At 34.5% G+C, this 12,519-nt stretch overlaps 1 pseudogene; it reads right to left on the bottom strand.

Moving 5' to 3' along the window:
* Positions 1-6,182: 6,182 nt before the first annotated feature.
* LOC143577761 (peroxidase 27-like) lies at positions 6,183-12,519 on the bottom strand (annotated as a pseudogene).

Here is a 12,519-nt window from a genome sequence, read left to right as displayed (position 1 = left end):
ATACCGGACCCGGATCCACCACGGACTCCGGCAAGTATGGAGCAACGACTCGAAAACTCGGATTCCGTGCGGTCAAGAGAGATGCATAACGCACTAAAGGAGGATTTGGTCCAACATCTTTGGATGTATCGGCCTCTGCCTGGTGAAAACGATGATCAAAACGAGGGCAACAATGAAGACGATGATGAAGACAACGATGACGATGAAAACGACGATGAGGACGATGAGGAGGAGGACGACGACGACGAAGAGGGCGAAGACGACGACGACAACGACGAATAGTTTTTTTTTTTATTTTCTTGTAATATTTATTTAATAAAATATTATTGTTATTTGATTATTCTTATTAAAAATTAAAAAAAAAACAAAAAAGTGTAAAAGTGACTGGGCGCCACGTGACGCATAACCCCTGGATGTGGAGAGTTATGACTACAGCCTGTTTTTGTACAAAACCATAACTCTGACTGGGCGGCACATAACGCATAACCCCTGGTAGTGAAGCTTTATAACTACACATGGTCTTATAGGCTAATCAATAATATAGTCAATTCCTATTAAATACGATGTTAACCTTTCTTTTAAAATTTAATTATCTTTGTACCGGTTTAAAATTTTGTATCATAGATAATCATAACGAAATTATCTTCTGGTTTTTGAAGGGTCAACTTCTATACCTCTAAGTCTCTAACCCACTCCCAAATTTATACTATTGTATTCACAAAGAAATTTGAACCCTCACAATGTTGAAAGAATTCACTTTACCTTTTGTTTAAATGTTAACTTTCTAAATTTACCTGTAAATTATCCTTATTCGTTGACCACTAGAGTTGAACCCTTAAAAAGTAAAACTCCAACATCTTACTTTTCGTCTAATTAAAAATGTTCGTATTTTCTTTTTTGTTTGTCCTATTATAAATGTCCACTTTTAAATTTTATTAGTCTATTTTCAAGTTTACTATTAAACACACACAACTAACATTAATAAATAATATTGTTGAACCTAATTTTAAGGGCATTATTGTCATTTGGTAAACAAAGAAAAAATAATCATTCAATCTATCTTGAACCTTGTATTTTTCAAATCATGACACTAGACGAAAAGAGTATTAACATTGAGCTTTTAATAATAAAAAAACTTCTCTCTCTCCCCCCTCCCTCACACACACACATATACACGCACAAAATAAATATCTAACAAGTAAAATTTAGCTTACAAATAGTATGAAGAGAAGAGAAAAAATTTGCAATGGTGTTTACGTAATTTTTACGAATGTGGTAATTACGCTACAACAAAAATACAAGTAGAGTAATAATACTTACGTTACACTTTACAAGTGATGTAGTTATTATTACTATCACTTTGTTTTAGAGTAATCATTATTATGATACAACAAAAAACAGGTAAAATAATAATACACCTTACAAGTATCAAAGTATGTAATTACGAAAATGCCACTGCGTCCTTTTTTTCTTTAATTCATATGTTTCATATGATAAAACTCATTTGTATTTTATCAAACCCACGTGTGTGAATATATATATATACATGTGTGTGTGGGGGGGGGGGGGAAGATCCCTAGAAAACTCTCTTTATCGAGAAAACTTTAGGAACTCTTTTTATTGATAAAGTGTATTAATGATCAAAACAAAAATCAAAAGATTTAAGATATATGATCAACGATACATTGGAAATGAAATTTAAAAACCCGCTCCTTTCCCTTCCTAAAATCCGTGAAGCATCTCTTCATTTCTAAAAATTTATGAAGCAAGTCAAATCCCTAATACTTGTACTCTTAGTGAAACTTATACATTTTGTGAAGATTACCTAGAAATTGAACAAAATACTTATAGGTAAATTGATTTTGTACTCCTAAAGTGATTTTGTTGGTTTTGTTTTGGTTAAAAGCGATGATACGATGTATCACATTTCTAGGGTTTGCAAAATTGTATAGATGATCGGTGTTACTAGTTTAATTTTGTTGTGTTTGGGGGTGTTTTATCAACTTTGTACTCCGTTATGTGAGTTTTATTAATTGTTTTTTTAGCTTAAAAACAATGATAATAAGATATTTTATAGAAGACTTTCAAAATTTCATTAATTACAATAATTGTCAATACTGTTTGAATGATTAATAATCTAATGATCGAGTTCTCTCCTCGCACTCTATATATACTTGTGTGTTATACTGTGTTTTTTCTCTCTCTCATTATTTATATTTTTGAAAATGGTATCCACCCACTATAAGCCCTTTCAAAATTTCATTAATTACAATAATTGTCAATACTGTTTGAATGATTAATAATCTAATGATCGAGTTCTCTCCTCGCACTCTATATATACTTGTGTGTTATACTGTGTTTTTTCTCTCTCTCATTATTTATATTTTTGAAAATGGTATCCACCCACTCTAAGCCCACTTTAGCTTGGTTTTTTCTAGTACGGCTTCACCCAAAACATTTACTCTTCAATTACTAATTTAGTAATTTTATCACATATAAATACATGCAATAAAGTGCATTTATGTTAATATTAATTTAAAGCATTCTCAGTCCATCCTCTAAAGTTATGTGAGGAGATTTTGTAAATTATATGGTAAAGTTGTGAGTGGTTTTGAGTGCAAATTATATAATGAAGAGAGAAATTTAGTGATTTATTTTGTAAATTTGAAGAAACTTTGTTTGCCAATATTTATATTTTAATATATGTTGTGAGTAGAGGAGAGATAAACTATAATGATAAACATATAAAAATGGGATGTGTTATTCATACACCCTTTATAGGGTATATATATGGTTTAAACATGTGTTAAAAGGGTGTGTGAATAACCAAAAAAGATGTATGAATAACCAATGCCTATAAAAAGAAATATATTATTTAATTGAATATAAGAGAAAAATATAGTGGTTTTTAGTATAGTTATAGAGATGCAGATGTAAGACATGTTGAGAATGCCCTACTACCGAATTCCTACACACTATACAAACTGATAATTTATTTATTTTATTATTATATTTTTTGTTTTTATAAAATAACTAAACATAACCATAAAATAGACACATACATGTGTAGGTGTGTGAATGCATTAACTCAAGCCACATGTAACCATCGATGCATATTTATGCCCAACAAGTTTTTTCATATCCTTTTTATCATAGCACAGTTCAAATAATTGAAGAATAGAAACTAATGTCGGTGCATAAGTACAAACGGAATGCCGAGGTCCCGTGGCTGCTTGTCAACCGAGTTGAGCAATCTTCACCTTGGGCTCGGGCTAAAATTTAAATGAGTCGTATTGGTTTCATTTCAATAAGCTAAAATTCAAGCTTGAGCCAAATCTCATATTGACGAGCCAGATCGCTTTAAACTAAAATTTAATGTTTTTAAAAATTAATATTTAAGTTATTATTAAGTTGTCAGTTATAAGTTAATCGGTTATATAAAATTACTTATAAATGAACTTGAGTTAGAGCTTATAAACATTAAAACTTGGTTTTCACTTAAAAAAGTTTGCAAATGAGCGAGTCTACATTGGGTTGAGCGTGAGTTGTTTATAAACGAGGCCATTTCAAGTGAGCATTTTCTTTAAGGTTATTTTTATAGCGAGCTTCACAAGCTTTTAAAACTCAAATAGGAATGTCTATATGACTATATTAAGTGTGATGTTATGATTGCCATAATTAGCCACCATTGTGGTTGCTATCTTCACTACGTTAAATCAATTTATTTGACAATTAATTATATTGATTATAACAGCAAACCAAACGCAATATCTCCGTCTCCACTTTAATTCAATATAATATGGTAAAATAGTTAGATACATTTAAATTTTGTAATTAATACTAACATTACCGCTAGAAAACAATATGTTAGGTAACATTGTAATTTTAAATGACTTGATGATAGTTTAGATCTAAATCTAAATCTAAATAAATTTAAAATTTAGAGTTCAAGTCTTGATACAAAGAAGTTGATTAGATATATCGAGTTTGAAACCTGACCGTGCTATGATCGTAAATTGTTGGACCTAAGTACCGAATGTGTGCTTATCTGGTACGCTCAGTTCGGTAACATTGTAAATTCATTTTTGAGCTTCACTTTTGTTAAAATAGAAGCTAAAGTCTCAATCGATATATCAAACAAGTTTTTAACTCCTTCAATGTCACATCAACACAAATATCCAACTTTGTCTAGACAAAAGTTGATCAAGACTTCATTTCAGCTATTACAAGTAAATCCAGACAATATCATCAATCGTGATGCTAGACACGGTTAATATTATAATCAATAACACGTCAAACATATACGTGAACTCTCGTAATCTTCCTGGCATTCACACGATCTTTTTTTCACATATCCTAAGTTAGACTTAGTGGTTGGATCCATATGTAGTTCATTTGAGTCATTATATCATCACTAGCTCCTGTTAAAAGATTGTACCATCCAGTGTGAGTGTGATGTGATATATTAAAACTAAGTAACTACCACCATTATTTACTAATTCATGACATACACCGTTACCATTACGGGTCCCAATGGATCTTAATTAATTTCCAAAAATAATAGTAGCTAGTGAGTTGTATTGGATCACGTACATTTTTGGATCGATGTCCATCATACGGACTACTGATGCTCGTACAAGGTGTGCCCGTTAACACGAAACATGGACATGAAGAACAAGACTCATGAAATCGACTTTCTTCGTCACACTAACTATATTATATTATATAGCATATTAGAATTTTTGATCGGTTTTAACATTACTATACTTTTTCCCTATGCTTTTCGTTGTTTTTATATTTTGTTTTTTTAGATAATTAAACCATGATTTGCATGTAACTTAATGTATAGCATTCTGATTCGCCATTTGATTAATTGTTTTTACCTCTTATTTTAGGCCACGTCATATGAATTGTGATGCATAGAGAATTGTCTTTTATGTGGGCTGATGGAGTTTGGTCCAGCCCAGCTATGAAAGACATATTTGGAGTTGAATGCAATTAAACCTTAGATTGGTTCGGTTTGGAATCGAACTAGGTCTTGCTCAACGAAGTTAGAATCGAGTTGCATAGGAACCGGTTTGGGTTAGAAACCGGTTTCCAAGGATATAAAACCAAAACGATGTAACCATTTAGGGCCGGGTACAGGAACTGGTTAAAATTTTTGTTTTTTTTTTGTTTTTTTTTTCAAAAAATACATATTAACAACATAAAATTCATATTTGTTAATTTTGTAATATTAGAATTTGAAAAAAGTTCAGTAAAACAAAACATAATTTTTGAAAGTACAATAGAAAATACATTCTTTTGTATTTATTTTTTCATCTTTGGACATCTAACATGTGAGTTCTTCATCGAAGAGTGGAGATGTGATCGTTCACTTTATACCTCTATAATTTGTATTGGTTTCTCAAGTGGGTGTTCGTCTTCAAGAGTTGAAACGATTTGAATACGTTTTGTTGCGTCCAAGTGATCTTTCAAGCAAATGCACATTTACATGGCGGGTATTCAAAATTTTCTACCACAATTGTAAGTTTCATCATTTGCCACACATTAGGATCTACCAAATGAGTCATAAGGCAAAGCTGACAAAACATCGGTAGTTAAGTTCACACTATTTTTTGCATCTTTCTATAATTTTAAACAATCGTGACCAAGAGTGAACAACTTACGTGATTGTAAAGCGGATGGAAATTTCAGACATTCCCATCACGTGCAATTGAAGATTTGCTTTAAGTGAGAGTGTTTATTAACGCCTGACAATGTTTTGTAAATTGGTTTCTCATAGTAGTGTCTGAATTGGGTTTGAAAAACGTACCGCATTTCTTGCAACGAGCACGTTTTGTACTATTTGACGTCTCAAATAAATCAAAATGTTATCGGTTTTGATTTGTTGGCAATGAACTTATTTAGTTTGTCGGCTATGAATTTGAACAATATATGTACTGGGGTTGGCATTTCGGCCGCAAAACTCAGTCTTAAAACGGTCACAAGTACCCGGTGTTTTAACAGTGTTTGGTTGCTAACTCATGTTTCTCTTTGTCACAATGGTATTTCAATAATAAAATTGCATCCACATTTCATAAAAAAAACTATTTTCACAAATATATACAACAATACCATACACAGGAATTATATTCAAGTGAGATTTATCGCTTGCGCGAATCTCCTTATTAAATCAAACCACACATCAGCATCATTCGCTGAATTCTTTAAGAAGGAAAAGATATCAATCAACATATTATTAGTTGATTTTACTACAACGTCGTCTGATTTCACCAGTATTGCCGGTCAGAACTCCGATTTGACCCATTTTAACCATTGATTCTTGGAAATCTTTCAAGAATGTAGATTTTGGAGATTGTGCTTGAAGTTTCACGTAAGCACTCGTTTCATAGTCAGTGAGAAGAGCAGCATCTGATACAAACAAGCCTCTCCTTTTATAAACATTAGTGTAGTAATTCTTATCAAATGTTCTGAAACTCCCTGGATCCATCTCAATAAGTGTGGTTGTGTCGGTGGGTTTACATTTACTCTTCAAGGGAGGTACATATTGCGGATCTAGTGAGGGATCGGTGTCACCTTTGCCTGTGAAATTGTATAGCCGAGATTGAAGAGCAGTGTGAAGTCCCTATAGTGTGTCCGCCTGCATGAGGAATAACCAAAACATAAGATTGATGTGACTATTAGATATAGTAGATTACTTAGAGTAAATATTTTTATCATAATTAACATATGATTCGATTATATGATATGAATTGTATTTGTATCCCTATATAGTTTAGTTGATTGATAATACATAATATCTCACATGTTTTGATTACTCTATAGACTGATTCACGTAAATGCGCTTTTTAATGAACACAAATTTCTCTAAAAGATCATAGCGTTTATCGGTTGATTCATTTCGTTGGTGAGAAAATGGAGAAAAATACCTGAAAGAACAACAAGATCTTTAACACACAAACCCTTTGAAGCAAAGTTTGCTTTGAGTTGAGCAATGTGTTGGGTTTCGTAGGCCTTTCGGTGTAGGCCCGGTTTATTATTTGAAGTCCAAAGGGCAGGCCCGGCCCGATTTGGATTTCTTATTTAATAAGATACAAACCCTAAGTGTATCTTTATATACTAGTACTAAACCCGCGCGATGCTGCGGCGACGACAATATGTTTAAACGATTTTTTGTAGTTACAAGACATGCAATAATCAGATCATAAAGATTACAAATATCAAACCAATATTAACAAATGATTAAAAAACATCTTCATTTTTGAACATATAATCAAATGTACATTTTCCCCCCTAGACTAATTGAGTGAGGCTTAGTCATTTTGCTGACATCTGTAAATAAATATAAAAATAAGTTGAATTCTCAAAAACCTTTTAAATGAAATAGCATAAAATACAATAATACATATATGTACCTCTCTTAAAAAATAGTGGACAATAAAACTCGAAAAAATGGTTTCATAACCATTATTGTGTGTGTGTATGAAACATCAACCACTGACGAATCAACATTGTGTGTGTGGTTTCATAACCATCATTGTACGGTTGAAATTTATTAAAATTTATATATACAAAGATATAAAAGAAAAACAAAGAAAATATAGATGAATATATGGGTAAACTTAAGGGAGTGGAAGGATAATTATCAATTAAACTTACAAAAGTTGAATGTAATTGAGGGGTTAAATTTGTAATTATATTTGAGGTTTATAAGTGTATATTTGAGTTGTACTCTTACGCTTAATTGACTTGTACGTTATCATAAACACCTCAAAATAAAATAAAATTTACATTGAAACATCGAAAAAATTAAGCACGTTGCAATGGTAAAGTCGGTTTTTTTTAACACATAATATATTAAAAGATATAGAATAAATAAAAAATTTTAAATGAATATGTCAAATAAATGGGTAAAGTTAAGGGGTTTATTTGTAACTACTTGATAAATTGACAAAGTTTTGTTGAAGTTAAAGGATCATAATTGTAAATACTTTCAAAACTAATTATTTGTAACCGTATATGATGTCTAAAATACTATATTACCCCTAAAATTTCAAATTTGTATGCATTAGTGATTGTTTATTATGCATTAGTGATTGTACCTCTTAAAATTTAAGAGGTCATTCACTCATGCATTATATATAGTAGAGATTTGATATCGTGTACTTGTAATCGTTGTCACTCAATAAAGATATACCTAGTTGCCACCCGTGGACGTAGGTCAGTTTAGACCGAACCACGTTAAATCCTCGTGTCGTTTATTGCTTTCGTGTCGTGTTCAGTTTCGTGTGTGCGTTTAATCCTAACAAGTGGTATCAAGAGCTTAGGTTTGTTATACACGAAGAACACCGTCCCAGTCAATCGATCTGAGGTATATAAGAAGGCGGCAGATAGTTCGTTTAGGGTTCCGTCGGCAGACTACCGCTACCACCACCCTGATTTCGTCGTAGCCGTAACTCGTCGTCGATTGAAGGTTTTTGTTACTGTTCGAAAGCAGGTTCACCGCATCACAACCGTATTGTTCAATCGTGCGTTATTTATTTGTTGCTGTTAGTGTTTGTCCAGAGAGAAAAAGAAGTAAGCATTATTATTCTTTTTTCTTGAAGTTTACACAGTTGCAAAACAAGGGCACGTGAGAAAGAAACAAAATAGTTGACCTATTATTCTATTTTTTTTGGGTTGGGCCGTGGAAAACATATGGCAGGAGCCCGGTTTTGTTTAGGCCAGAATATTTGAGGTTTTTTTTTTTGAACGACCAACTAAGTAATGCCGGGTACTTCGTACGCGGCCCCCATTGGCCAAAGGTAGCCCAAGCCGGCCACTATTCTGACGGACGAAGCCCCTAGCGATCCACCCTATTGAGGGATCATCGGATAAAACCCGACCCCCACACCCGCCTAATGGCACGACAGCGAGGAGCCGGTAAAACCGGGTGAGATCAGGACTCGAACCCTGACAAGCCAGGTTCATTCCTCATATCTCCCATATAAGTTGGTGATAGTGAGGTTTGAACCCCCTACCTCTCAGGTTTTTCTTTCTTTTGAGTGTGTACACAGTAGCAACAACACATTATTATTTGTTGTGATCACATTAAAAAAAAGGAAAGCAACTAATAGCTACCACCGGAAACATATTGGGTCAATATCTTTTGCGCGGTACGAGCCAAGAAAATTTATATCAAGATCCTATTTTTTGAAAGAACTATTGTCAATTAGAAGAAGCGTTAAAGAAACATAGAGCCAGTTACCAACCGCGTTTGTCAGGTTTTATCATTTCAGTTAAAGTTTCAGTTTTCTGATTTATAGTTCGTTATTCCGCTGCGGTTTAAATGGGTTGATTTTTAACGGAGTTCAGTAGAACAATCGTTAAGTTCAGGCTCGTGTTACTGTGTTTGTCTCTGTTTTTTATCCAGTTTTTCGTTTTAGTCATTGTCATGGCAGAAGACGGAAAGGTTTCGATACAGAAGTTTGACGGATAGAAGTTTGGTTGGTGGAAGATGCAGATTGAGGCACTACTTTGTCAGATTGACTTGGATGTAGTGTTTGAGGATGAAAAACCAGAAAAGTTGTCAGAAGCCTATTAGAAGAAGTTAGACAAGAAAGCTAGGGCTTGTATTACATTGTCGTTGTCGGAAGATGTGGCATTTAACGTCATGAAAGAAACCACGGCCCGTGGTATGATGGACGCACTATCCAACATGTATGAGAAGCCTTCGGCAGCGAATAAAGTCTATCTTATCAAAGAGCTAGTGACAACTCGAATGAAAGAGGGTGGGTCAGTTACAACGCATATCAATAATCTTAATTCGAACCTCTCCCGCTTAGTGTCAGTCGGCATTAAGTTTGATGATGAAGTTCAAGGTCTTTTATTGTTATCCTCTTTGCTCGACAGTTGGTCGCAAACAGTGACTGCGGTTTGTAGTTCGTCTACAAAGATTACTTTTGATGGGATTCGGGATTTGATTCTTGGAGAAGATTCAAGACGCAGAAATTCAGGTGGATCATCAAGTGATATATTAGTCACAGAAGGTAGAAGTAGGGGAAAACAACGAGGCAGTGGGAGTAGGAAGAGGAGTCAGTCTAGGACTCGTAAAAATATTGAATGTTGGGGTTGTAAAGAAAAGGGACACTTCAGGAATCAGTGTTCGAATGGTAAGAAAGAGGTGAACGTTACAGAAGTCAACACTGCAGAAGAATGCCCAGAAGATGAGTTTTTAGTTCTTAGTGTTGAGAGTAACGTTGATTCTTGGGTGATGGATTCTGGTGCATCGTTTCATGCCACTCACTGTAGTGAAACGATGAAGAATCTCAAGGTTGGGGATTTTGGAAAGGTTCGACTTGCGAACGATGATATTCTAGAGGTTACGGGTGTGGGAGATGTTGATTTGATAACTTCAGCCGGCACTTCTTGGACTTTGAAAGATGTTAGGGTTATTCCAAGTTTGAAGAAAAGTTTGATTTCAGTTGGGCAGTTGGATGACCAGGGTTACGATGTTAAGTTCGGGAATTGGCAGTGGAAAATAGTCAAAGGGAATCTCGTTGTTGCTCGTGGCAAGAAAATGGGTTCGTTGTATATGGTCGATATGTCACCGTAGGAGTGGATCCAGTTTTGGTTAAAGACAAAGTCCGGTTCACGGAATCTCGTGGGCAGAAGAAGGTTCGTTTTGCAAGTAACAAACCCAGAGCCAAAGTGAAGATTCAGGATGAACGAGCTAGGAAGGTTAAATCAGTCAAAGGACATCGTGACAGTGAGAGCACAGGTCGTGTTTCAGTTACAGTTCCAGGTCGACGGTGGATTAAGAAAACCAGTATTCCAGCTGTAAAACTCTCTCCAGTGAATTACTTGCTGAATATGGAGAGTGTTTGTTCTCAGGGTATCTCAGGATCCGGTAGTTTGTTTCAGTGAGAGCCGGTAGGGACAGAGAACGGGCAGGGACAGTTTTAGCGTGACTGACGTGTTGGAGCTCCGGGAAGCTTCAACGGGCCTTCAGGTTAATTGATGAGAAGGCGGTGGCAATTAGAAGATGGTTAATGTTCAGATTACAGAAGTACAATCAGGAGTGCAGACGAGAGTACTCAAGGCCTCCGAGTGGGAGTTTGTTGGGTTTCGTAGGCCTTTCGGTGTAGGCCCAGTTTATTATTTGAAGTCCAAAGGGCAGGCCCGGCCCGGTTTGGATTTCTTGTTTAATAAGATACAACCCTAAGTGTATCTTTATATATTTGATATTGTGTACTTGTAATCGTTGTCACTCAATAAAGATATACCTAGTTGCCACCCGTGGACGTAGGTCAGTTTAGACCGAACCACGTTAAATCCTCGTGTCGTTTATTGCTTTCGTGTCGTGTTCAGTTTCGTGTGTGCGTTTAATCCTAACACAATGTTTGCAAAAGGCGAAGGTAGAGTTAAACTCTCGGCTGCTATGGACACTCTTCCATCTCTTCTCCCAAAGGGCACATGCCAATAAGGGCCTTTAATCTAGAAAAAAAAAATGAAAACATATATATACTTATCTTTAGAGATAATTATTTTCCAAAACCAACATGGTGTTTTTTATGGGACTAGTAAAAAGTTAGTAATTACTTGATAGATGGCATCTCTAGCTACTAATGCTAAGATATCCGCGCAAGAGACAACACCCGGGCATGCGGCTTCTACAGCAGTTTTCACAGCATCAATAATTTGATATCCTCTAAGTGAAAGATTGGGAAATCCGTCTTTCTCAGCTTGGTTGTTTTTGGTAGAGTCTATTAGAACCGAACCGTCACATCCCTGCAGATGAATAACTCATTATTAACTCAATTTATAATATAGTTGCATCCTCAAATACCTTTTATGAAGTATTACTAGATTGTACTTTGTATATATAAAATACTCTCTATATCCATGTTTACAAATGATAGAATCAAGGATTGAAGAGAAATAACTCAAAACAAAACACACACAAAAATGAAAATTGGATATCTTTCAATATTATTACTCCACGGAAATATAATGTTACCTCAACTTAGCTAACAAGAAATTTAAATAAACATAACTTGGTTATTAAGAAACCTATTAAACATCCTTAAGGCCACAAACAACTTGTTGTAGTTACTTGGGCTTCCCTAACTCACTAGTTGGACCCTTTTTACGGGTTAAACAACAATTGAGCCAACATAAAATAGGACAGATTAACTAATATGCAAATTCTAACATTATGTGAACACGAGCCTCATTTTTACGAAAAGGAATAGATATAGTTCATGAAAAGAACCTAATGTGTTGTGTCGATCATTACACGAAATACGGCTAAATAAACATAAAAGTGCAATGTACGAACCCTAACGAAACAATTATGAAAATGCAAGCTAAAGAAAATTTTTCTGCTATTATCTTTTGTACTATAGCCTCAACTCCCGGGCATGTTTTTTCATAGAACCCTAATTTGAGCCCATCCCAGTTGACATTTTTGGTGAGAATAAAAGCAAGAATTAGAACTTGGAAAATAAACGATGAAAGATTTTTTATGTATGCCAT

Source organism: Bidens hawaiensis, unplaced genomic scaffold (genome assembly GCF_021521415.1).
Source record: "Bidens hawaiensis isolate Kalapana, Puna unplaced genomic scaffold, B.hawaiensis_p1.1 tig00028798_1, whole genome shotgun sequence".
Taxonomy (NCBI): Eukaryota; Viridiplantae; Streptophyta; class Magnoliopsida; order Asterales; family Asteraceae; genus Bidens; species Bidens hawaiensis.
Note: the sequence above shows the minus strand (reverse complement) of the source record. Positions and strands in the feature narration are given on the sequence as shown.